Here is a 27,183-nt window from a genome sequence, read left to right as displayed (position 1 = left end):
GGAAGGATGAGCAACATATACTTACGGATGGGACAAATCAATTAGTGGCCTGAAAACTACACTGGAATCTTTTATGTCACAATGATGCTATTCTCTGCCCTAAATTAGTGGTTGCCTAATCATCAGTTTTAAAAATACAGCTCCCTGGGCAACTCCTCTGGAGACATGGGCTCAGTGGACCTGGGCACAGGGCACCTGCATTAACAAGAACTCAGCGTTCCTCAAAAAGCTGAAAATAGATAGAGCTACCCTCCGACCCAGCAATTGCACTAATAGGGATTTACCCAAAGATACAGATGTAGTGATCTGAAGAGGCACCTGTACCCCAATGTTTATAAGAGCAATGTCCACAACAGACGGTGGATAAAGAAGAGGTGGTATATATATATACAATGGAATATTATTCAACCGTCAAAAAATGAAATCTTGCCATTTGCAATGACGTGGATGGAACTAGAGGATATTATGCTAAGCAAAACAAGTCAATCAGTGAAAGACAGTTATATGATTTCACTCATGTGGGATTTAAGAAACAAAACAGGAAAAAATAAAACAAGACGATATCAGAGAGGAAGATAAACCATAAGAGACTGTCAGCTATGGGAAACAAACAGGGTTGCTGGAGGGGAGAAAGTGGGGGATAGGGTAACTGGGTGATGGGCATTAAGAAGGGCACGTGATGTGATAAGCACTGGGTGTTATGTATGACTGATGAACCACTGACCTCTACCTCTGAAACTAATAACACTATATGTTAGCTAATTGAATTTAAATGAAAAAATAAAAATTAAGCAAACAAAAACAAAAAAACACAACTCAATGGTTTTCTCAGGTCCAGAAAATTTGGAAGACTGTCTTCAGGCGTGTGCTGCCGAATAGTGTCCACAGGCTCCAAGGATGTGTACGTCATTTTGCTCTGTATCCAAATCTCCTTTGAAAAACTTATTGAATCAACATTAAGGAAAAGTTGAAAACATAAACTATGTTTATTTGTGCCGTTCGAATATAGTGATTCCATGTCTCTGCAGTTCCTTATATGCTACACTCACATTTTATGTTCTTGTAAATGTAAAAATACAAAAAGTTTTATTCTGCATTTGTTTTGTTTTGTTTACAAAACATGTCAGAAACATTTTGTCCTTGGTGTTACAGGTTGGTAATTGTAATGTTAAACGTCTGTAATTTACCTATTTACCAAGTACTGGATGTTTTGATTGTTTCTAATTTTTCGTTTATAGCACAGATGATGTAATAAACATTTTGCGTATATAGGTTTTACCTTTAAAATTTTTCAGAATAGTTTTTCAAGAATGATATTCTTGAAAGAGTTTGCACATTTTAAGGCCGAAGTGATTAATGTTGGAATATAAAATATTTCCTCATGGGTAGAAATCGGTTAACTAGTTTTATGTTTAAAATGCTTACAAATCTGTAATACATTTCCTTCACTTCTTCATATTTAAAAGTCCATTTCCCTTTATTTGCATCATGATGGTTTAGTGGGAACCCTGTTTATACAGAGATGGCCTCTCTGATGAGGCCTTAAGAATGTCACTGAAGGCAAAGGAGCAAGTCAAATGTCCTGAGGTAGGTGTGTGCTTGAGGATACGTGAATGTGGGGGACGAGCTGGGGCAGATCTCAGAAGGTCCTGCAGGCCATGCAGGCATGTTGGAGGATATACTGGGTGAGAAAGGGAACGCAGGGAAGTTTTGAGGAGAGGAGTTGTGTATAGGTCATGGGTCACTGGGGAGAACAGTAGAGCAGTCAAGGATGGAGGCAGGGAGGCCAGTCATTAGATGCTAACCAGTGGCACTGACCTGCTACAGGACATCCTGAGAGGACATCGTGCAGCACGGGCCTCATCCTGCCTCACTTCCGGTGCCTTGTCCCGCCTCGCTTCCGGTGCTTGGCCTACTGTGGACACCAAGCATGGAGCAGTCACAACCCAGGGAATTACTCATGACTCTGTTTTATATCCCTCGGCTTCCTGACATTATTTTTAATGGTTCTGCCACAATCATATAATAGCGTCTGAGATCATGGCGATCCAGGGAACAGGGAGTGTCTAGGGCGGTTGGGCAGAGACTGGACAGAGCTGCTCGAGGCAGGACATCCCCAGGGGGCTGCTGAGGGTAGTCGTGGGGCTGAGGTCTCACAGCGGAGAGATGAAAAAGTATCGTCGCTGTAACAGGAGATGTCAGTGTTGGAATCTACGTGTCCTGATGGCACATTAAGCATTTGACCCTCGGGATGGCAGAACGCAGGGCACACGTTTACGGAGGAGGGCTGGTTTGTCAACATGAAGGAGCAGTTGATTTATTCAGGTAGTGACACCCTCCTTTTCTTCTCCCGCCCCTCTTTATGACAATAGTGACTGTCACAGTGATAATGCAGTTGGTCTTCATTTTCAGCCCAAGACCTCACAGCTTCTCCACTAATGCTCAAAACACGAAAGAGAGGAGAAATTTGAAAATGTTGCAAAGGAAAAATTGAGAGAGAGAGAGAGAGAAGCTAGGTGTTGCATCCATCTTTCTTGTTCATCTGGAATCTGTGTGTGCGTTGAGCCGCCAGCAGGAAGCTGAATCACCTAGTTTGGGCCCCTACAGATGTTTCTGGGGCTGTCGATAACTATATGACACAGGACTTCCTTTGTGAGCACCTGCGGAAAAACATTTTCCCTGTTCTCCACCAGGAACTGTTGCTTCAATCTCCCAAAAGCACACTGTGCATCTCGTGGTCGAATCTGCTTTCCTCTATCCTGGAGTCTTAAACACTCGGAGCTTGGAACCCCTGGCTCCCGTCTCTATCCAGGAACAAGCCCGCCCAGCTTTCTGCTGTTTCTCCTGTCCATATTCTTTACATTCTGACGCTTCACTTGATTTTACTTTAATTTTCATTACAGTGTTTTGTAGAATTTTTGAGACACTTGATAGCCTCTTTGGAAACAGTGGCATATAAACAAATCGTAGTTAAAAACTTGAGGGGAGAAGCCTTTGATAGTAAGGACCTTGGGTAACTATCCTGTGGTCTTGCTGTTTGGTTTTTCCAGTGGGTGTGTAAGGTAGTGTTTTAAGTCACAGGTTCTGGAGTCTGGCTGCTGGGGGTTCAGGTCTTCACTCTACTACTTACCTCCTGTTTGAGCTAAAGTAAGTCACTTAATCTGTCTGTGCTGGTAGTTGGCTGCTCGATGATCCACCCCATTTTTTGATTTACTTAGCATAACCACGAGAAGTCCATTCGTTTGATCACATCTTCTGGGTTTGCTGTATTCAGGACATCCCTGAATTTTAGTCACAGTATAGTCGGTGTATTGCTGTGTAACAAATTACCCCCAAATCCAGCAAATTAAAACAGCACACATGTTATTTCATAGCTGATTGTTCCCCGTGAGTTAGGAATCTGGGAAGGGCTTAGCTGGGTCCTCTGCTTCAGACAAGACTGCAATAAAGGGTGTTATCTGAAGGCTCAGCTGGGGAAGAGTCAGCTTGTAGCGTTATATGGCTGTTGAGGCGATTCCATGCTTCAGTGGTTGTTGGACCCAGGTCTCCCTCGGCGCCTTGCCATTTGCTTCATCAAAACCAGCAAGAGAGATGTTCTGTGAGCAACATGAAAGCCGAGCTCTCTCGTACCCTGATGCTACACAGTAAAGAATAGGTCTGGTCCTGGCTCCCTTTAAGCGAAAGCCTATAAGTCCTGAGAATTCCCTGAGCCACATGAGTGTCTTGTTACTCAGGCAGCCCCTCTACCACTTGAGTTTCTGTTGATGAGGTGACCCAGGGTGCACAGTCCGGAAGACCAACCCCATGACAGGGGGTTGGGACTTTGGCTCGACCTCCTGTGAGGGAAAGGTTGGAGATGGAGTGCAGCCACACACCCAAGGAAACTCCAGCAAGAACTCTGGACACGGAGGCTCAGGGGAGCTTCTTGGCTGGTGAGCCCATCGATGTGCCGGAAGGTCTATGTGTCTTGATTCCACAGGGAGAGGACGTGGGAAGTCTGCATTTGGGACCCTCTCCAGCTTTTCCCTGTCCTGATTTGTATCTGTTACAATAAAACAGTAATTGTAAGTACTTTCCTGAGTTCTGTGAGTCACTCTAGTAAATGAGTGACCCTGAGAGGTAGTGAGAATTCCTTGGGTGTGGAGCCAGTTGCTCAGAAGTGCTGGTGGCTCGGGGACCCCAAACTTGTGGCATCTGGAGTGGGGGCGACCTGGTGGTGTGTGCCCTTAAGTGCACAGAGTCTGAGCTCCCTGCAGGTGCCTGTCGTCAGGGGTTAGAAGCAAGGCCCCAGCCTCAGTCCACACTGCAGGGCAAGGGGATTGCGTGCAGGCATGGACAGCAGGAGGGGAGAAGTTCAGAGCCGCCTCAGAAGCTTTCCATCCCAGTCACCGTGGCCCACGGGGCGCGGTGACTCGTCTGAGAACACACCTGCATTCATTAGATGCCATGACATCATAGATAATGGAGTTTTCATGGGTTTTGTGTCGTCTAGTTTCACTGTCTTATTTCACAGATGAGAGGAAGCAGATGAAGTGAGTGCAGGTGTCTCACTTGAGAGCGTGCAATAAGCTAGGCCCAGACAGGACCCAAAGCTCTTTCCCAGTAGCACGCACACTCTGATTTCATCCAGCCACTAGGTCAGGTGCAACCGCTGTGGACACATAGTCACACCCCTTCAAGCACCTGCACGAGGCTTACAGAGCCCTTGACACAGTAAAACACCAAGGATGCCAAGATTCAGGTGAGGGCCAGAGCTGTGGAAGGCAAAGCTTTTAACTGGCAGAAAATTGTAAAAGCTCTTCGTTTCCTGCATGTGATGCATTGATTTTTTTTTAAATTAGAAAATCAAATTAAGGAAGCACAGCATTTCAGAGACTAGAAAAACACTGTGCAGAAGCAAATGGGCACAAAGCTTCAGAACACGAGCTTACGGAGTGTTGGCGGTATTCTGCAGACTGGTCGGCACATGAATCAGCTTCCTGATTAGCGCCACGAACAGTGGCGGGAGCTCTGCAACCGGTCCTGACACTGGTGTCGTGTGGCCCACAGCGCACTAGCAGATTACGCGCGGTGCGCTTCGTGTACTGAAGCGGACTGACCTCGCGCGAGGGGGGCAGGGAAACTGCTTTCGGGACAGAGTGCAGGCGCTGCTTGCAGCCACTCTGATTGGTTTACAGAACAGCATCAGCTGACTCTAATTGGCTTAAAGAACAGCACCAGTTGACTCTGATTGGTTTACAGAACAGTATCTCTTGATTCTGATTGGTTTACAGAACAGCATCCCTTGATTCTGATTGGCTTACAGAACAGCATCCTTTGACTCAGATTGGTTTACAGAGCAGCGTCGGCTGACTCTGATTGGTTTACAGAGCAGCGTCAGTTGAGACCTCTGAGCTGACTGCAGGACCCTGCAGCCCTTGGCGTCGTGGGGCTGGATCGTGGGGTCGGCTGTGAAGTTGGACTTGACAGTGTGGTTAGGACTGGCGGGGGCTCGGGTTGCCTCAGGCCTTGTTGGTGGACAGGTGTCCGGGCAGCGGGGTTTCCAGCGCCAGCGGTCGCAAGTGCTCGCTGTCATGGTCCGAGCAGCTGCCGTGGGAGTCACATGCTCTCCCTGAACGAAGCTCTCACAGCAGGACAGACCCGATAGCACGGACTCGGGCTGTCCATCTGTCCGTCTGGCAGACCCTCGCTGACACGGGCTGTGCGTCGTCCAGGAGAACTGGACTCCCTCCCGGAGCCAGCGGGCAAGAGCGGCTGAGCTTGGAGTCCCTCGGCGGAGGGACGCGGGCTGGAGGCCCCGCCATGTGCAGACCAGGTAACTGGGAGGATCCGGGAGGAGGGGAAGGAACGGAGCCTGGGACTCAGGCGGTGTCCGCCTCCGGCTGCCCGCGGGCACAGCGGCCGGTGAATGCCCGCTGGTGCCGGCCGCTGTGAGCTGGACGGCCGTCCCTTGTAGCCCGTGCGGTCAAGGCCAGTACGGGGTGCGGACCGATGTTGGCGCAGCTCTGGCGCAGCCTCTGTGCGCGGGAGCCGTGCGGACACCAGAGTAAGGCTGCTGCCCTGGGGTGCATGCGGGGAGCCCGGGGTGCGTGAGGGGAGCCGGGGCGCCGTGCGGGGACCTGGGAGGGCCGTGCGGGGAGCCACCCGACTCAGGTCAGGGATGCTTGGCAGAGCTCTCGTCCTGAAGGACGTGTGCGAACTAGGCGACAGGGGCGGGAGTGCGAGGTGACACGGACGGAGCCTCCTGTTTCTGTGTTAGCTGGAGGCAACAGTGAGGTTGGAGAGGCCGTTTGAATGCATGGAGTCCCATCAAATTACCTGGTCTCGTGCAGGGAACAGCAAAATGCCGTTACAGCCATGTGTCAGGGGGACGACGTGATCAGACTGTTCTAGAACGGCTGTGCTGTGTGGGGGTGCGGTGCCAGGGCTGAGAGCTGGAGGCAGGGAGGCCGTCGTGGCCCCGGAGGCCAAGGCTGGCTCCTGGGCCGGAAGGCGGGAGCGCCCGAATCAGCAAACACCCAGGAGCTGGGATAGACAGGCTTGGTGACTGGTGTCCTCTGTCCCGCGTGTCGGAGGGGTGGCCTTCATGCCCTTGCCCCTCTTTTGCCCCGTGTCTGTCCCCGCTTTGCGGTGTTGGAGACCCCCGGGGCTTTCCCACCGGCTTTCCTCACTGTGTCCCGGTTTCCCTGTGCTGCAGTCATGCTGCGAGGCAGTGTGTCACCCTGCTGTTTCCTGCCTCCCAGGCCTCAGCTTTGAAACCCCAGCTGGTGTTTCTGGCATTTTCTTCTTGCTTGGTCGTGCTCAGGTCCACCCCTTGTTTGGGTGGCTCTGGGCCTCTGGTAGCTTCCCCAGAAACTACTAGGAGCGACATTTTGAGACTGTTGGGAGAATGTCTTCATCTTTATGCATAACTGATACGTGAGACAGAGTTTTGGGCTGATAATCATTTTCCCTCAGAATTTTGGAAGCAACGGTCCATTGCCTTCTGTCTTCTCAGCATTCTCACTCCTGACTCTGGATGTGTGGCCTGCTTTCTTTCCAGAAATCCTCTATGGTCTTCCCTTCGTCTCGGCTGTTCTGAGACCTCGTGTTTATGTGTTTCCCTGTGGTTCATTTCCTCACATCGTGCTGGATGTCAGCCGGGGCCTTTCCATCCGAAAACTTAGGCCCTACAGTGCTGGGAAATTTTCTTCAATTATTTTTTTGATGATTTCCATCCTTCTTTTTTTTTTTTTTCTGTCCCTTCTTTATAGAACTCTTGTTTTTTTTTTGTTTTTGTTTTTTTTTTTTAAGATTTTATTTATTTATTTTGACAGAGAGAGACAGCCAGCGAGAGAGGGAACACAAGCAGGGGGAGTGGGAGAGGAAGAAGCAGGCTCCCAGCGGAGGAGCCCGATGTGGGACTCGATCCTGGAACGCCAGGATCACGCCCTGAGCGAAGGCAGCCGCCAAACAACTGCGCTACCCAGGCGCCCCCAGAACTCTTGTTATTCCAATGCTAGATATTCTTTTTTTAACTTTATTTTTTTTTATTTTAATCATAGTGTAGTTAACATTTAGTGTTTTTTTTTTTAAGATTTTATTTATTTATTTGACAGAGATAGAGACAGCCAGCGAGAGAGGGAACACAAGCAGGGGGAGTGGGAGAGGAAGAAGCAGGCTCATAGTGGAAGAGCCTGATGTGGGGCTCGATCCCAGAACTCCGGGATCACGCCCTGAGCCGAAGGCAAACGCTTAACCGCTGTGCCACCCAGGCGCCCCAACATTTAGTGTTATATTAGTTTCAGGTGTACAATAAAGTGATTCAACAATTTTTTTTAAGATTTTCTTAATTTGTTTATTAATTTAGAGAGCATGAGTGGGGGGGGGGGAGAGAAAGAGAATCTCAGGCATACTCCCTGCTGAGCACAGCCTGACTTGGGGCCTGAGATCATGACCTGAGCCGAAACCGAGGGTTGGGTGCTTAACCGACAGAGCACCCAGGTGCCCCGGTGATTCAGCAATTCTCTGCATTATTCCATGCTCTACATGATAAGTGTGCTCTTAATCCCCAGCTCCTATTTCACCCATGCCCCCACCTCCCCCGGTGACCACCTGTTTGTTCTCTTGAGTTAAGAGTCTGGTTTTCTGTGTGTCTCTTTGTTTTGTTCCTTAAATTCCAGATATGCGTGAGATCATATGGTATTCGTCTTTCTCTGACTTATTTCACCTAGTTATACCCTCGTATATCTTAGTAGTATACCCTCAGGATCCATCTGTGTTGTTGCAAATGGTAAGATTTCATTCTTTTTTATGGCTGAGTACTATTCCATTGTGTGGAATATTACATATGCCACATATTCTTTATTCATTCCTCTATGTGTGGACACTTGGGCTGCTGCCATATCTTGGGTATTGTAAATAAGGCTGCCAAAAACATCAGGGTGCAAGTATTTCTTGAGTCAGTACTTTTGTATTCTTAGGGAAAGTACCCAGCAGTGCAATTGCTGGGTCAGAGGGTAATTCTATTTTTGACATTTTGAGGACCCTCCATCCTGTTTTCCACAGCGGTTGCACCAGTTTGCATTCCCACCAACAGTGCACGAGGGTTCCCCTTTCTCCGCATCCCCTGTTGTTTCTTGTGTTGTTGATTTTAGCCATTCTGACTGGTGGGAGGTGATATGTCACTGTGGTTTTGATTTGTATTTCTCTGATAATGAGTGATGTCGAGCGTCTTTTCATGTGTCTGTTGGCCGTTTGTGTGTCTTCTTTGGAGAAGCGTCTTTTCATGTCTTCGGCCCATTTTGTAGTTGGATTTTGTTTTTATTAGTTTTTCTCTTTTTTTAAAGTAATCCTAACACCCAGCATGGCACTTGAACTCACCACCCGGAGATCAAGAGTTGCACGTTCTTCTCACTAAGCCAACCAGGCTCCCCAGTCTCTAAATATTCTTCTTTCTTTCTTTCTTTCTTTCTTTCTTTCTTTCTTTCTTTCTTTCTTTCTTTCTTTCTTTCTTTTTAAAGATTTATTTATTTAGTTATTTGACAGAGAGAGACAGCCAGCGAGAGAGGGAACACAAGCAGGGGGAGTGGGAGAGGAAGAAGCAGGCTCCCAGCGGAGAAGCCTGATGTGGGGCTTGATCCCAGAACGCTGGGATCACGCCCTGAGCCCAAGGCAGACGCTTAACGACTGAGCCACCCAGGCGCTCCTATTCTTATTTCTTGAATGCATGGTCTGTCCTCTCATCTTTCTGAGGTTCTTAGTCGTAGTTTTGTGCTGTCTCACTAGCTCTGTGATCTCTGTGGTATCTGTGTCTTCTGAGTTGTTTTCTTTTCTTTCCATTTTTTTCCCCCATGTGTTTGTTGTGATCTGTTTCTCATGCTGGAGATTTTCCTCAGCTGCCTGGTGGGCCTTAGACGTCTGCTTGTGTTTCAGACGGTCACCCGGGCAGGCTGTTGGAGACTCTGTGCGTGTGGACGGGGCTTGCTCATGGGCTCCACCAAGCGATGGAGGTGGAGCCACGTCATCGGGGAACCCCTCAGCAAGAGTCTTAGGTCTTTCCTTTTGGACTGGTTTGATTCTGTACAGAAGGATCCAGTAATATTTTCCCAGTAGGAAAGGGGTTGAGCTGAAAGTATTTCCTTACATCCGTGAGCACAGTGTGCCAACCGTCCAACAGAGCCCTTCGTCCAGACAGTGTGCCTCCTACTGATGGGGCGGGGTGGGGGCTGGGGGCCTTCTAGGGATCCCTTCCTGCCTCAGGCTTTTCTTATAGGCTCTTCCAACCTCAACAAGATGAAATCCAATGGGGGCAAACTCTAACGTCCTATACTTGAAATGAAAATTCCAATTAACCCAGAATGTAAGAGGAGGTGTTTCCTGCCCCCTCATGGGAAAAGGACTGAGAGCGATGTAACCGATGATGTAATACGACCGTCCTTCAGATGCTAATCCGTGTGTGGGCTGCATTAAGGGAAGTAGAGCCCTCCCTGTCTCCTCATCCTTCTGTGCCCTGGGGTTGTCTGCTCACATTAGGGCATTTGAACGGACCCTGAGTCCTCGACTTGTCTGCCCTCATTAATCGTGAACCCTGGGCTCGGGCATTTCCATCTAAGACCATCACCACCCTGACCAGGCTGCGAGGACTGACCCTGTCCAGGAGCCCAATAGTCAGAATTACGGATCGGGTGGAAGGCAGGGATCCATGCAGGTAGAACAGTGTTAAGGAGCATGTGTTGCCACAGGTGGAGACTGGGTCAGGAATCCGGGGAGGCAAGTCACCCTCAAAGGGGCAGGCAAGTCCCCAGACCCAGGCAGATTGAGAACTCAGGCCCAAGGCCAGCACTTGGAACACCGTGACCCTCCTTGCAGGGGCAAATCAGAAATCAAAGAGTGCGTGGGCGTAAGCTTGTAAGTCACTTGTCACTGCAACTATACCTGGTCAGACAGGCTCTGACTCCAGAGAGGGGGAGTTCTGCTTGACCTAATTGGAGAGAGCTTCTGGAATGTCCTACTTCCTCCTAACTGACCATCTAAGGGAAAAACTGGTGATACGCGATACTTTGCAGTTACAGAGCACTCTGGCCAAAGACACCAATCCATTCATTCCCCTAAAATTCAGCGGGGGAGAAGTTTCATTCATGGGCGATAGATAAGAGGCAGTTATGATTACAAATTCCCACCCTACACTTTTGGGAACTGATGGGGCAAAATTCAAAACAGCCTCCCATGTCTGACCATCGGAAACGAGCCTCCGCCCCTCGCGAGGTCCTGTGGTAGCTTCCCGCTCTTTCTCTGTAGGTCAGGGCACCAGTCTTTGCCGCGGGGTGAGGGTCAGGAGGCTGCCGGGGAGGTAACACTCAGTGAGCAACATGTTCAGCGCGTAACCACAGTCGACTACCTGTCAGTGTTGCGTGATGGGACAGGTGACCCACGGCCAGGCCACCGAGTCCCATGGCTGGAACGGCTGCTGCTCTTACAGTGAACCGCACGGGGATGAAAGGAGACCAGAACGGAAGGCCGACCTCGCCCCCAATAAACCTTCCCATCCCCTTCACTCAGACTCATTTTATTTTCGGGAAGATTGTTCCTCTTGATCCAACCACACAGGAGTCTGTCCCTTAACGTTTTTTGGCAAGACTTGAACGTAATCACCTTATCCTGGGAGCCTCCCTGATTAACCAACAGAGCACAACTGGAGAGAACAGTCAGAGGTCCCGTCATTTAACTGTGCTGAAGAGCAGGCCTCACTTGGAGCCCTAGTTCAGGAAGCTGACCTTGTTTTCTTGAAGATTCTCGGGGAAGGACGTCTGGTAAGCGTGTGAGACGGGCGCTCCAGGATTGGGCTTCGGCGGTCCATCCCCGGGGAGCCTGCCTCTGGAGAGGGTGAAGCCTGGGGCGATCTGCAGAGTCTTTCGGTCTGAAGCGATCCCAGGGACATTCGTTCCTACGGGGGCTGAAGCTGCATGTTGTCCCACTCAATCTTACTACATTTGCAGGACGCTTTCTGAACCAGCACGAGCACATCCGTACAACCGAGGACGGCAGGCGCAGGTGAGGAAACTGAGGCACAGAGCACACTGTCAGACCGTGTTTTGCAGCAAGGACGGGGCTTGTCTCTGGGTGACGAGTTGTCTAGACAGTGGTTTTTGCCGATGGAAGATGCGTGCAGGGCAGCCCTCGGCCTGCCATCGCTCCGCAGGGTGGGAGGGTAAGGTGTGAGGCCCGGGGGCCTGGGGGTGCTCCATGTGGGCCGCTGCCTGGCAAACAGAGCTATTGCAGGGAGGTTTTTTTTAAATGTTCAGTTAGCCAACATATAGTACATGATTAGTTTTTGATGTATTGCAGAGAGTTTTTTGTGAGAAAGCATTGTGACTCAGCTTGAACAAATTAAGTAAAAAAAAAATAGAACGAAAGAAAAGAATGAAAAAGAAAGAAAGTTACCTTTAAAAATGATCCAACAGCAGCGAATTTTCACATGCACACTGCTGTTGGGGGGGGGGGGCGGTTGCTTCGGCCCTAACTTCCTGCTCTGTTCCTTCACCTTCTACTTTTCAACACCCTCTGGAAAAGGTGGTGGGTGGGCTCTCTGGGGAGCGAGAATGGACCCACCGTTTGGTCTCGGCTGTCTGCGTCTCTCAGGGGATGCTCAGACTCCCTTTCAGACTTCTGAAGTAATTGCCACATGTTACCTTTTTATCTCTTGACCAACCAATGTGCTTTTGCTCCAATGGGTGTTTGCTTGATGGGTGTAATTTTGGACCTTATGAGTCAAAACCTTAAAAAGTAGATTTACTGAAATGTCTCTCTCCTTTGTGTCTTAGTCTGTATTCTGCATAGCATATTGTTGGAGATTTAAAAAAAAAATCATGATCTAAAAGTCTTGTCCTAAAAGTAAGATTAACGGTAATAACATGAGATAGACTTTCTCATCACTGTTGAAAGATGCGTCCAAATTTTGCAAACAAAGCCAAGGTTGCCGCTCTCATTGTCTTGGAAATGGACCATCAGAGCCTCCGAGCTGGGATGGGATGTCCGCCTTTGCTGGGCGTCATTCAGACCCCAGGCTGAACCTCACTTCGGGTCTCATTTGTCCCAGGCCCCTCGCCTCGGTTCCTTGACCTGTGCGCTTACTGTAGACGCAGTTGGCTTTGAAAGCCTGCAGGACTCTCTCTCCTTAGCACAAGCGCCCAGATGATTTCCTATGATACTTCTTGCAAAAAAAATTAGCCTAAAAAGCGAACCCGCCTTTTTCAAAAATGAAAGACTGAAATCCAAGTGGCTCACAGCGGAGAAACGTTTATGAGCTGCGGACAAAGTTATGTAACAGCCAATGAATGTTAGTGGACATGAGTCCCTAGATTCTCCGTGAAAGTCAAGGAGTTTGCCCCTGGAATCAGGTACCTAACACCCCAGATGAGATGGTTTGGAACAGGAAGGCCTCCAGTCCCCCACAACAGGAGCCGAGGAAACAGCCTTTCCTTCTCCGGGCCCAGGCCTTCACCTGGCAGCTTCCCTGTCCTGTGAGTTGGTTTCTCACTCTTGGAACCCCCGCCACATGGGGAGAAAGCACGGGCCACGCAGAGACGGTGCTTCCATGTCCCAGCGGTGGTCCCAGCTGATGGCAGGATCAGCTGCCAGACTCGTGAGGAGGGGTGACTGCAGGTGATGCTGGCCCCACTCAGCGATCCTTCCAGCTGACGCACAGCCATCGTGGACAGACACAGATCCTTCTTCTGGGCCCTGCCAGAATTTCTGTCCCATGGACTTGGTCTGTGTCACGAAATGGTCATTTTACGACCCATGGCTTGTGAAGTCCTGGATGACTGGAATCAGGTGTTCAGTGCTGGCTGGCAGGTGTAACTTCCTTCAGGGCCTGGACTAGAACTTTCTGTGATGATGGGAGCACTCCACATATGTGCTGTTCCCCCAGTGTTGTCCAGCACATGAGATGTGGCCACTGCAATGGAAGAGCTGAATTTCAAATTATTATTATTTTTTTAATATTTATTTATTTATTTGAGAGAGAGAGAGGCTGAGCGTGCATAAGCAGGGGGAGCGGCAGAGGGAGAAGCGGGCTCCTAGCTGAGCAGGGAGCCTGACTCAGGACTCGATCCCAGGACCCTGAGATCATGACCTGAGCCGAAGGCAGATGCTTCACCAACTGAGCCACCCAGGCGTCCCCCCCCCATTATCTTTCATTTAAAATGTAAGAGCCGCACAGAGCTAGTGGCTAGCATATTTAGCAGTATAGGTCTACACATTGGCGGTGAGCTGCTTACAGCAGGATCACACCTGCCTGATTAACATTCAGCATTTTTTACTTTTTATACAAAGTAGATTCTATGCCCAATGTGGGTCTTGAACTCACGACCCTGAGATCAAGAGTCATAGTGCTACCGACTGAGCCAGCCGGGCACCTCCTGCTTTAGCATTTTTTAGATCAAGCTTTCATTGCCCCTAGATTTAAAAATTGGCACGAAAGACACTGAAGCCAGCGGACTCCTGCCCCGTCTTAGTCTCCCTCCCTGAGGTACCCACGCTCCCTTCAGTTAGGCGATGCTTCTGAGGTTCACCTCTGTATAAAACGAGCATTCTAAACTGTTAGGTTTCAGTTTATTGATTTTGGACCTTCTCTCAGGATTTTCTGTGGTGATGGATGAAAGTCAGTGAATATAGGGAATGGAAGTAGAAAGATAGGATCCAGTCTTTTTAGCTTCACAAATCATGGTCCCATCTCCTACTGTGTTCAATTTCTATTACCACACATTTGGAGGCTTCAGACAACCCAAATGCATTCTCTTACCGTCCTCTGGGTCAGCGGTCCAACAGAAGGCCGAGTGGGCTGCCATCAGGGTGTCCGCAGGGCCGTGTCCTTCCTGGGGGCCTGGGGGGGAGCCTTGCCCAGCTTCCCGAGGCTGCTGGAATTCCCTGGCTCGTGGCCTCTCCTCCACCTTCAGAGCCAATCAGAGGGCATCCCTCCCCCTGTTCTCCTGGGGGCCCATCCCCCTCGACTCTACACATGCTGGAGAAATCCTCTCGGATTTTGAGGGCCATGTGATGAGATCGGGCCCACTCAGGTAGTCAAGACGTCTCCCTGCCTCAAGGCCCTGACCTCAGTCACATCCTCGAAGTCCCTTCGCTACGTCAGGCCCCTGCGTTCATGCACATGTTGTGGGGCATAGGACAGGGGCATCTCTGGGGGCTGCTGTTCCTCTCCCTGGTATGCGGGGTCGGTGTGATGAGTAACTTAGAGAGACTCTGTGCCGGTGAGTTTGTGGGGTGACCACGCTGGTTCCGTAAGGCCTGTGCATCTGGCTGGGTGTGGATGTGGCTGCGTGGCACGGGTCAGGCGGCTGCGGGCCCCGCGGGGAGGCCGGTCTCCGCTCTGTGAGATTTGTGCCAGACGTGCTGTAAACAATCCTGCTTCAGTGGCTCCTCACTGACGTCAAGCGAGCCTTGTTCCCACATCGTGACCCAGTGCTTGGTACACACCAAAGGCTTGTTGACTGCGTGAGCTGAGGATCTCGCCCTGACCATGGAGAGCCCGGTGCAAGCCTCCTCCCTGGGGTTACAGACGCAGGAGTGACGGTCTCTAGGGCCAGTCCTGACCCCGTGGAGGGGCATTTGACCTTGAAGATCAACACTCCAGGCCCGTTCCCGAGGCACCCTGGCTTCTAGGCTGCAGGAGCCCGTGAGCTGGTTTTGCTGACTGGTTCCATGTGGTCGCTGATGTGCTTAAGTCTGCCTGGCATCCTCGCCATCCTGACCTGGGTATTTGCCTTCTCCCTGACAGTGCTGTCCTACCCCAGGGATCCAAGTCTGCCCTAGAGCCACACTCTGGTGACTGGTGCCCCAAAACCAGCGACACCACCTGATGCTAACTCCCTGGATTTCTGGGTGTCCCAGGTAGGGCTTCACCTGCTTTGCGGGGCCCCCGTGGCATCGTGTGAGTGCCTGGTTACTAACTGCGAGCTCGTATCCCACCTGAGCCGTCGCTCTGCCCTTCCTGGAGGCTGTCTTCTCTTAGACAAGACGCTGCCCTGCTGCCTGCTGCTGGTGACGTGCCACGCACCTGTCACATTCTAGCTGACGGTCCAGTGCAGGTCCCTGGAGTGAGCGATAGAGGGTCCAAGCTACCTATCCTGCTGCTGCGCGAAGCCTACACTGCAAGGTCAGGCCTCCAAGTGAGAGAAGTGTGGTCATACTCAAAACAGGTGCAGCCCTGAGCACAAACAGAGCGTGACTCACGCGCACGGCAGCAAAGGGTACGTTTTCTGTTTCAGTGAATCATTTATGGGTTCTCCATAATGACAGAACAAACAGAACACTGTCCAAAGGAGTGTGAACCTTCTGTAAGGCTGGTTTCATGTGCTTCCAACAGTTTTATTATTTTCGGGCCACTGCGAGTTTCTCGGGGGGTTGCAGGGACCTGGTCTCCGCTCCCTCCCACCCCCCCTTGCATTCCCTGCATTTTGCTTCTCCACACCTGGGGTGGATCTGGTTTTGTTGTTGTTGTTGTTTTGTTGTTGTGTATTTTTTTCTGGAGCGGATTTTGAACGGTATTACTCAGAAAGCAGCGCAGGCGTCCATGTGTCTGACATAGAAACCTACTTTCAGCCTGGACTCCCGTCTACACCTTCGTTTTCCTCTCAAAGGAAGCAGAGTATACAGTCTCCTGCCATCGCCCCAGCAGGGAGCAGCAGGGCTGAACCCCAGAGGATTCTTGCAGAGACACTCGAGTCGGGGAGGGGGTGGGGGACAGAAATGGTAACTAGCTGGGGGTATTTTGTATGGCGGGTGTGAGGGGGGGACTGTCCCGTTGGGGACCTCAGTTGAACTTCAAGTTGGCGTTGAACAAAGTGATTAAAGGTAGCGCTCCCCCTGCCGTGGACGAGAATCTCTCTCCCTCTGCCCCTCTCCCCCAATAAGTAAAATAATAAAGTCTTTAAATAAGTCTTTAAAATAATAAAATAAATAAAAGTTTATTCTTTTTTGTTTTTAAGCCCCAGATGTGGGCCTCAAACTCACCACCCTGGGATCGAGGGTCACACGCTCCAAGGACGGAGGCGGTCAGGTGCCCAGACACACCCGATTTTAGCTCCTGGCCCCTCCACGGAGTAGTTTTGAGTCCTCGTGATGTTTTCCCTCCGTACCTCAGTTTCCTCATTTGTAAAACCATGGGTGTCATAACAGCACATGTCTCGGAGGATTGTTACTAGAATTGTGTTGGGGTAGCATGAGAAGCTTCGCTCCCTGCTTCCTGTGTAAGCACCCCCGTCTCATCAACTGTGTTTGTGAGTGCAGACCAGCAAGCCTCCCCTGGCCCGCGGGTCCGGTGCTCGGGGATGACCTGGGAGAACCCGGAGGCACGTCGACACCTGCATTCTTGGAAGAGCATAGCCTTGCCGGGTCTGCACGGACAAAGACTCGAATCCTGACAGCGAGTATGACCGCGCCACCTGAAAATGCAACTCCTGTGAGAGCTGCGGGCAGACTCCCTCCTTGCTCACTCACGTGAAAAACCCATCAGCACACAGAAGAAGAGGGCCTGAGTCTTGAATGTTCTCCTATTTTTGCTCTTTCTCCTTTCTTTCTTTTTTTAGAAATAATTTCAAACCTACAGAAGAGTCACGGAACTAGTGCACAGAGGGGCACCTGGCGGGTTCCGTCCGTGGAGCGTGCGACTCTGGATCTCGGGGTCATGGGTTCAAGCCCCACATTGGGTGTTTGTTTAACTTAAAAAAATAAAAACGTAAAAAAAAGAGTAGTGCACAGAAACTGCACAGTTGACCCCACTTTTGAACATTTTGTGCATTTGCTTTATCACTCACTCCCTCTCCCTCTCTATATTCATATCATGTTCTTCCTCAACTACTTGTGCTCCTTTACTTCAAAATACCGTGGCAATGACCTCCGAGAACAAGGGCGTTCTCCTGTATAACAGGTCAATTCTAAAATCCAGGCAATTTCACCGTGACACGATATTGTTACCTCCTGTATGGTCCCTAATATAAATTCTGCCTCTTCTGTCGACAGTGTCCTCGAATCTGGAGCAACAGCTCTGCCTTCGCTGCTCTCCCATGACCGTGTTGTTTTTAAGAGTAGAGGTCAGTAGATTTGTAGAATGTCACTCAGTTCGGGTCCGGTTTTTGTTTCCTCAGGATTAGATTCCTGTTGTGCGTGTTTGGCAAGAAGAGCGCGTTCTTCCTGGTGCGTTCCCCCTGCAAACTCAGGTTACCCGTTTGTCCCGCTACTGGTGACAGTAACTGTTGTCTGGGGTTTTGATCATTGACGAGCACAATAAGAACGGAGGGAACAAAGAACAGCCCATGTGTTGGAATCCAGTTAAGACTTTTATTTAGACGAATGCCATCCATGTTCCTAAGTGTTTTGTGTCTCTGTTCTCAGGGTGTTTTGTTAATAACACCTTAATAAACGTGTGTTGCACGTTTTCTAATTTTCAGTGAGTTTGGAAAAATTGGGCAGTTGTCATGCTGGCACATATGGATTCAGAGAATTTAGACAGTTTCCTGACTGGGCGCACACAGACCCAGGCTGGGAGAAGATGGGCTGGTGGACGGATGGGGGCCCCCCTTGGAGCATGCGGGTGCCAAGGCCGATGGGGTGGCAGAGGGGCACTCTGGTCTTGGGACTCATCAAAGCCAGAGATGGACCTAACGGCTTCCCCTCTGGTGTGACTGGTCCCTGCCATTCTGTCCCAGACTTCTGGTCTGCTGGTCTAACTCACGAGAAGGACAGGTATTAGGGGCCTGCTAGGACCCACTTACCGCCATGGCAAATCGATGAGCAGTGCTCAGCTGAGTAATCGGGAAGCTAAGTTCGGCAGAAAGGTAGTCAAAGGGGAGCTAGGGGAGGCAGGAGTCAGCACCCACAGGTCCTCCCGAGAGACACGTTCCTCACCTTTGCAGTGACACCCAGGTCATGCCAGGGGGCGTCACCTGGGGCTCTTCCTTCAGGCAGCCAGGTCCCCCTGTGGACGGCACTAATAACAACACTAGCAAAAACAGACCTGAAACTGAATGATATAAATTGCCCAAACTCCCCCAGAGGACAATCAAGAGTTGACTGAATGGTGGAATGAACAAGACATTAAATAAAGAGACAGTGAGACATAGTGTGTGTTTATCTTTGTGAATCAAGCACCCCTTTATTTTTTGTTAATAATGATCTGCATCGCTGTGTTCCTGGAGAAACATGAGGGGGTGTGTGCCGGGGTGCGGCGATGGTCTTCCAGTCTCTAGGCGCTGGGTCATGATCACGCACGTGCCATGGTGACACACCCGCAGCTGGCATTTCAGAGGAAAGACGGCGATATCCTGTTGATTGGGGGGGTGCTGAGAGGAGGCATGACCGAGAACCTTGGCAAAGACGGAGAGGAAGTAATAGAATTTGCAGGAAACAGTGAGATGAACCAGGAGCCAGTGAAGGTGCTTTTGTGCGCATGCAAAGCTGACTAATGAGAAGTGGGGGTCCTTGCCAAGTCGTGCACCTGACTTCCGGAATCGAGGCTGTACTTCTCAGCGTAGCCAGCAGGTGGCCTTAACTCCCTCGCGAGCACCTGGCAAGAGCAAGTCTAGCGCCCGGCCAGCTAGTCTCCCTGCGAGGAAGGTGGGGACATCAGTAATCCTACCCCTGTGTTCTTTCCTGGGCCAGTGCTGACCTGCTCCTGTGCAGGTCTGCTCCTCCTTGCTGTGTTACAGTGCCTGCCAGAGGGAGCGGCTAGTTTCTGAGCTCTGGAACACACCAACGCACACTTTGTTACAAACAGCTGCCACTCCCCCAAATTCATTTTCTCCTTGTGATAATGTCTCCACGTAGACTTTCTATAATTGTAACCAGTGTGTATCTACTATTGGGTATTCTGCTTTTCATTCAATGTTATTTCACCTGTTAGCATTAGCGTGGTCTCTATCTGTATATTTTATTTTATTTGTTTATTTATTTATTTATTTATTTTAAAGATTTTATATATTCATTTGACAGAGAGAAACAGCCAGCGAGAGAGGGAACACAAGCAGGGGGAGTGGGAGAGAAAGAAGCAGGCTCCCAGCAGAAGAGCCTGACGTGGGGCTCGATCCCAGAACTCCAGGATCACGCCCTGAGCTGAAGGCAGACACTTAATGACTGAGCCACCCAGGCACCCCCTCTATCTGTATATTTTAGAAAGCAAAATAAAGTTTCAACCTACTTCACATGTTTCCATTATTATAAATAGCATTGATATGAAATGGGGGTTTTGGACACCAAAGTAGAAGGATCAAAGAATGATTTGTTTATATATTGTTATATATTCCCAGGTGGCTTTATACCACTTTCCCTAAAAGCCTTTAACTCCCAATAAAAAATAAATTGCTGGTGCTGGAATCTTGATAAGTTGAAATGCTCCCTGTCCCCCCCCCCCAGCAGGTGCCCCTTGCTCCCTTCTCTGTGAGGGGCTTGCTTGAGAACAGCAAGTAGGATGGGATCCTCGGGGTCTCCCGGCAGGTGCGTGTCAACGTTGTTTGGGAAAAGTGCTCAGACACCATCTGAACGTGCAGAATCATCTCATAAACTCCAGTTTTATCTGTTTTCATCTTTGATAGTGTTATGTTTTCTGATGTTGCGCGAGCCTCTATCTCTTCCATTAGTGATGGGGTCAGTCGTCCCCTGCAACGGGACCTGCGTGTGCTTACGTGTCTGAAGACGACCCAGCAGCTATGACTGCTCGTCAAGGAAAAATGAGCATCAACTTTGTTTTTAATATTTTGTTGGAGGTTGTGTTTTTTACACTTATGTTCCCCATTTTTAATCTTCACTTAAACATTTTAAGTTGTGGCGCGTGTGGGTGGTGCAGTCGGTTGAGCATCTGACTCTTGGTTTCGGCTCAGGTCATGATCTCAGGGTCCTGGGATCGAGTCCTGCATACGGCTCTGAGCTCAGCTTGGAGCCTGCTTCTCCCCCTCCCTCTGGTCCTCCCACTCGTGTGCGCGTGTTGTCTCTCTCTCAAATAAATATATAAATCTTTAAAAAAATTTTTTTAAAGTTGCATTTTTCTTGTGAAGAAGCTGTTTTGAAATTAAATAATTACTTTTAAGTAAGTTAATAAAATCTGAAAAGCTCAGCAGAGCAGAAGTAAAAAGTGTCCACCTCCATCAAGTCTCCCAATTTCCTTCCCAGAAGCAACCAGTCATTTTTTTTATTATTCCCCAGATCTGTTCGTTGTACAAAGTGTACATATTTTTATATTTAGATGTGCGCTTCTGTTTTAAAGCACTGAGAGTAGTTGCAGACACACCATGTTAGTACCTTACCTGTTTTTAATCTTCACAACGCATCTTGGAGACGTTTCCGCATCAAGAGGTGTGTGTGGTCTCCTTGTTGTAACAGGTGCACAGCATCTCAGGCGTGGATCTGCCACCACTGGGCCAACGGCCTGCTTTGGGTAGGCATTCCAGTTATTTCCAAACTCTGGTTGCTACAAGTAGCAGTGCAGTGTAATCCTGGTTTCACATCCACTAGTGGGCGTGTCCATAACGTAAATGCTTAGAAGAGGAATTGCTGGGTCAAAGTATCTGAATTTGGAATTTGATCGCTATTTGCAATTTTCCCCACAGTTTTTAACTTACATGTTCAGCATTATGAATGAGGTCAAACTTTTTTTTCATTTTTTTTTTTTTTACGTAAGTTCTTACGCCCGGCTTGGGGCTTGAACTCACCACCCCGAGATCAAGAGTCCCATGCTCCATCGACTGAGCCAGGCAGATGCCCCTTTTGATACATTAAGAAGCCGTCTGTCTTTTTTTTCTGAGAAATACCTGTTTTTGTCCTTTGTGTTTTATTGGTTTTAAACAATTGATATATAGGAGTTCTTTATGTATTAAAGAAACTAGCTCTTAGTCTGTGTGTTATAAATGTTTTCTTCTGTTTTTCCTTTTGTCTTTGTCCATTATATTTTCCTGTGGAATTTTTAAAGATGTAGGGGCGCCTGGGTAGCGCAGTTGTTAAAGCGTCTGCCTTCGGCTCAGGGCGTGATCCTGGCGTTCTGGGATCGAGTCCCGCATCGGGCTCCTCCGCTGGGAGCCTGCTTCTTCCTCTCCCACTCCCCCTGCTGTGTTCCCTCTCTCGCTGGCTGTCTCTCTGTCACATAAATAAATAAAATCTTTAAAAAAAAATAAAGATGTAAAATTAAACGTGCAATTAAAATATGTACACGTGTACCTTCTGTGTGTCACAAGTCTGTGTTATCATCCACATGTGACGTCATGAGTATTTCCTCACCTGCCTGATTGTCCCTCCCTCTTCCCGCAGAAAACCCTGTTCCCGAAACGCTGTCCTACAACACACAAAACAGTCTCATCCCTAGGTCACCAGTGCAACTACTGAAAATGAACCTACCAGGTAAGGTTCAATATTTCTTTCCAGTTCTTTTTGTCCTTTGAATATGTCCCACTAATTGGTGTGTGATTTATTTGAAAAAATTTATGGAATCAATTTTTTAAATATAATTTCATTTATAAATCTTTTTAATGAAAATGCCATCTGGACTTTGTGTCATACTTAGGATAGCTTCTCCCACTAAGATTATATAGAACTTTCTCCATGTTTCTCAAAGTACTTTAAATTTTTATTTTACATCCAGCTAATGCAAGAAATACAGAATGTAATAGGCCAATAGAGTATTAGAACAGTTTATTTTTTTAGAGGATTTGTATTTATTTCTTAGAGAGAGAGAGCATGAGCAGGGCAGGGGGAGAGGGAGAAGCAGGCTCCCTGTTGAGCAAGGAGCCTGATGTGGGGCTCGATCCCAGGACACCGGGATCATGACCTGAGCCGAAGGCAGATGCTTAACTTACTGAGCCACCCACGCATCCCAGGAAGCATGTTTTCTTGAATGTTCTAGGTCAAAACCATGTTGGCATGGTGGTTTAGAACTTGGGCCCTTTCTCGCTTTTTGTGAAGTTGGTTTATGGCCCCGGGAGGAGCCTCCTGTACTTATTCCTGGCCGGTCATTATGGAATTCTGGCCTGGATTTAATATTAGATCTTGTCTCCACCCCACGTCCCCAGGCCGCGGGGATTTGCTCTTTCTGTTTATGGGTCCAGTGAAGGCCTAAGTAGCGATCCCAGTCAACCCGTCACATAAACAAAAAGTGATGAATGATTTTCAACTGAAAGGGTATCTGTGATGAGAAGTCACCACATTGAGCAGAGGGGAGGCCCAGCTGCGGGAGAGAAAGAAGATGAACCATCCTTTTCCATCTTGGAGCAGTCACGGTCACAAAAAGGGCCTCTGGCAACTGGCCTCCCCACTCCAGGCTGGGGGGGGGGGCCTCAGAGCTGGCGTGTGGGTCTCCGGCTCCCTGCCCTTTACACACAAACCTTATTTTAGACGTCACTTTTAGTGTCTTTCTGCAGATCAAAGTGGCAGCCGCTGAGCTGGGCCTGTGGCTGCTGGCTCATTAGTCAGACCAAGCATTTTTTTAAAGTTCATTTTTTATTTTTCATTTTTAAGCCATCTCTACACCCAGCGTGGGGTTGAACACGGAACCCCAAGATCAGGAGTCGTACACTCCACGTACTGAGCCAGCCAGGCGCCCCAGACCAAGCATTTTTATCATACGGGGCTCTACATTTAGCGTGTATAAAATGTATTTTATTTTTTTTAAAGATTTATTTATTTATTTTGGAGAGAGAGCGTGAGCAAGTAGGGGGAGGGGCAGAAAGAGAGATAGACAAGCAGACTCCACACTGAGCAAGGAGCCCGACACTTGGGGCTCGATCCCAGGACCCTGAGATCATGACCTGAGCCGAAATCAACTGAGCCACCCAGGCACCCACAAAATGTATTTTATTTATGTGAACAATATATTTCACTTGGTTCGTAGAGTGTTTACTGATACTGACAACTGGGATCTGTTAAAAACGAGGTTCTCGATAACCATTCTGGTTTGCGTAATTACAAGAAAGACTACAAAAGAGCATTCTGATGTGCTCACTTCACAAAAATAGACTTGTTTTTTCATGCCTAAATTTGGAGCTAAGTAACTGGGTGACTGTCTAGGGACTTCTCCCCTGAATGGCCGAGACACCCTTCCTTCTCTGACCGGCAAGAACTACTCAAAACCCGCCTCCAGAGTGAGATCATTCATCTAGTCCACAAAATACTTAGAATGTGTTGTGGCCAGTGGACCATGCCTCCAGGCCGCGAGGGATCCAAAGAAAAATTCAAAATAAAACCTAAGTTTAGCAGGCTTGAATTCTCCTACGTGGAAAGGCGTTAAGCCAAGTCCCCAGAAACCTGTGAAGTTACAATGGCAAGTGTCTCGGGCGCGGTCGCGGTCGGGATGGGTCAGGTGTGGGGTCCAGGAGGGGGCTGCTGCTTGCTTGAAAGCATTCCTGGAAGAAGTGGCATCCATGCCGGCTGGGGGCAGATGGGGAGGCCTCGGACACGCGGGATGGAGGGCAAGGGGCTCCTTGCACCAGAGGGACCTGGAAGGGTCTTTCAGCCTGAGCTGAAAATGGAAAAGTCTTCTGTGAGAATCAGAACTCTCAGAAAGGGGAAGCAAGAGGACGCTCATTGGTAGGAGCCAGGAGAGGGTCGGGGGTGTGTGTGTGTCAAAGGGTGATGAGGTTGCAGGGTCCTAGATGCGACCAACGGCGAGACAGGTGGCTGTTGGGGCTTTCACATCCCAGGATATGAGCCAGGGTCTGAGAGGGGGCTGCTTGGCACACGTTCGGGGACGTGAGTGGCTCCGTCCAGTAACAATGACACGGGCGGAACCAAGAGGCGGCTACATGGATGGGGTTGTAGGGTGAGATGGTGCAGGACCTTGATCGCCAGGCTAAGGACTCAGGACATTTTTGTCTGAAGGCAGTAAGATTCCTTTAAAGGCAAATCTGACATGTGCTGGGAAGACTGTTCTGCCCACGCCTTTGGCTCTTTGGAAGGTTCTCGCAGCCAGAAGTACTCATTAGCGGCCACTTTCTGCCGTCATCCCCCTGGGAGGGACACAGTCCTGCTTCGCGGTTCCTCACGGTCTGCGTCCCCACCCCAGGGCTCAAGTGAGGAAGAGGACCAACCGGCTGGGCGCTTTCCTGGCAGCAGGCGAGGGGGTTCGAGCCGCACCCTGGTTGAACTGGGAGGCAGCAGGTGGCGTCTGTGGGCTGGAAGCCACAGCAGAGCCAGGAGGACTGTCACTTACGAGGGAGCAGAGGGTGGGACAGGACAGCCACGGACAGCCTGACGGCCACAGCCTGAAGGCTTGAGAGCAGGGGAGAGCCAGGTAATCAGGTCTGCCTCGAATCGCCCGGGGCCTTGTCTGCAACTTCTGCCTGCAGGTGGGAGCCGTGGCCGAGACTTGGGTGATGTTTGGAGCACCTGATTTTGGCTCCTGATGCAGAGATATGTAAATATGGTGGTGAAGCAGGTGGAAGACAGAACGAACACAGACACACGTGTCATATGTGTGTCTACACACATATAAACATATGTTATGTACTTAGTCCATGGTTGGCAGAAGGGAAACAATGAGGTATTTTTTTGTGGGCAGCCAAAAACTTAAAAAAGATTTCCTGGGGGCCCCTGGGGGGCTCGGTCGGTGAAGTGTCTGGCTCCGATCATGATCCCAGAGGCATCGGGCTCCCTGCTCAGCGGAGAGCCTGCTTCTCCCTCTCCCTCTGCTGCTCCCCCTGCTTGTGCTCTCTCGCTCTCCATCAAATAATAATAAAAAAAAAAAACCCGATTTCCTAGCAAGGCCTTCATAAACGGTTCCTTAGGACACAGGTGTGACTTCTAAGCACCCTGATGTATAAAGGGTTTTTTTTAAAGGGGAGGGCGAGGGTGTCACTGATGGGAATCCAGTGAGTCACACGCAGCCCAGTGGCACCTCTGAGGGGTCCTTGGATTTTTAGATCCAGCACCTGGGTTTTCTTTGTCCACCTAGGGACAGACTTATGCTCATTAGAATTCCAGCAGAATGATTCGTAAGAGGGGTTTTCTTTTCCAGCGACTGGAATGCCTAGGTTTCCGGTCCATGCCCACAGGAGGGGAGTTACCGTGACCTGTGCTAGAAGGGCTCCTGGTGACAGCAGCATGCATCAGAAGGCCATTTCCAGAGCATAGAACACAGTCAAGAAAACATGGCGCTGGGCGTGCTTCCGCCATGTTCTGTAAGCCTGCCAGACAGCCTCTTCTCAGCAGAGGCTACTTCTCCACGGACATGCAGGGTCTTGGATGGAGAGAGATGCTACTGGCTTCACTTCCCCCTGGATCCATGTGTTCTTCCCAGCTCATGTCCTCTCTGACACTTGGGTCTTTTGATGGCTTTAGTATCGCCAATGGAAGCTGTAGTCAAGGGCTATTTCTGTTGACTGGCCCACAAGGCAGGTCCCACGTTCAGAATTTGAGGAGTGGATTCCTGTCTTAGCCCATAGTGTTGATTAAACCAGGAGTTTGGGAAGGAGTTCGGCTTCTCTGAATTTTTCCCACGTTGACGAATGTGTTATTTGTGTTGGGAAATCAACATGACCTGCTTCCCAACAGCCTCGGCTGTTCTCTCTCTGCAGCTCCGGTAAGAGAGGATAAGCCAGACAGATGGAACATTCTAGAGGCTACACAAACTCCTCCAACACACCTTGTGTGCCTGTCCACTGATGTGCTAGGAAGAGCAGGCCTGGATGCTCTTGGGAGCACGGCTTCCACTGTGTGTCTTTAGCTCCTGATGAACCCCTAACCTTGAATGACCTCTGGCTCCGCCATGTTGTAGGCTTGTGTGTATATGTGAATGTCTTCCCCAAGAAAATGTTAGAAATTGCATGGTGGGGATCCCCTCCCAGGCAGCAGGGAGGGAGCCCTCAGGGGGCACTGGCTCATCCTGGAGGCCGGAAGGAGGCATGCTCAGGGGGCCAAAGTGTCTTCGGGGTTGTTGGCCGATATGTGGGTGAGGACCAGATAGGGTGAGTCATCTCAGGAAATGGAATACTGTGCGCACTCGTGTTAGGGTTGACTTTCTAGTATTGATCCATGAGGATTTAGCAAACTGTTTGCCTCTGCTCTTCTGGAAGATAAACACGGAAAACCCCATGTGATCACAAGGATGAGGTTAAGGGTCATTGACCAAGGGGAAATAGTGCCAGCCTGTCCTCTCCTTCGTGGCACGCCACTCTTGAGGTGCCAAGCCTGCAGGGGTCAGGATGACGAGTAGAAAGAGCGGGATTTGGAAGTGATGAGGCCAGGGTTTCAGCGACAGCTCCGTCACTGACCGGGCTCAGATGGCTGTCCCTTCTGGAGGGTTGGTGTTTACCTCTGCAGAATGAAGTCTAACAAAGCTCGTGGAGTCACTGCAAGGATTTAATACAATAATGTGGTCAAAGTGCTCAGTAAACTGTAAGCGTTCAAGAAGTGAGAGCACTCAGTATCTGACCTAAAATGACACTTTGTTTTTCAAGGCAGCTAAGAGGAAAGACACTCGATGAGACTCAGGGCTTCCTCTTCGGTTCCGTTGGCGTCTGGGGTCCTAGGTGTCGTTCCTCTTTCCACATAATTGAGGTGAAGTTATAAAGCCGCAGTTTTGCTGGAAGCTCAGAAGAGACACACTGTTTGTTCTTGTTGTTTGTTTGCGGGGGAGGATGAGATAAGATCTTGCGTCCTTCTGCCCAGGGAAGCGAGCTGTACGTATGTTCTAGAAGATTGTGAACGGTGAGG

General features: G+C 49.5%; 1 long non-coding RNA gene across 2 annotated transcripts in view; it reads left to right on the top strand.

Moving 5' to 3' along the window:
- LOC148110691 (uncharacterized) overlaps positions 1-26,071 on the top strand; it is a 43,729-nt gene extending 17,658 nt beyond the window's left edge. Inside the window, exons 2-3 of one of the 2 annotated variants that reach the window (XR_015723182.1) lie at positions 21,790-21,879; positions 25,487-26,071. This is a non-coding gene — a long non-coding RNA (uncharacterized LOC148110691). Of the gene's footprint in view, positions 1-832; positions 1,270-21,789; positions 21,880-25,486 lie in introns of those variants that run through there. The other variant, XR_015723181.1, reaches the window with a different exon arrangement.
- The last annotated feature ends 1,112 nt before the right edge of the window (positions 26,072-27,183 follow it).

The sequence above is a fragment of the Ursus americanus genome, chromosome 2 (genome assembly GCF_024610735.1).
Source record: "Ursus americanus isolate L20-20 chromosome 2, mUrsAme1.1.p, whole genome shotgun sequence".
Lineage (NCBI taxonomy): Eukaryota > Metazoa > Chordata > Mammalia > Carnivora > Ursidae > Ursus > Ursus americanus.
The sequence above is the reverse complement of the archived record's forward strand: the minus strand, read 5'-3'. Positions and strand labels throughout refer to the sequence as shown.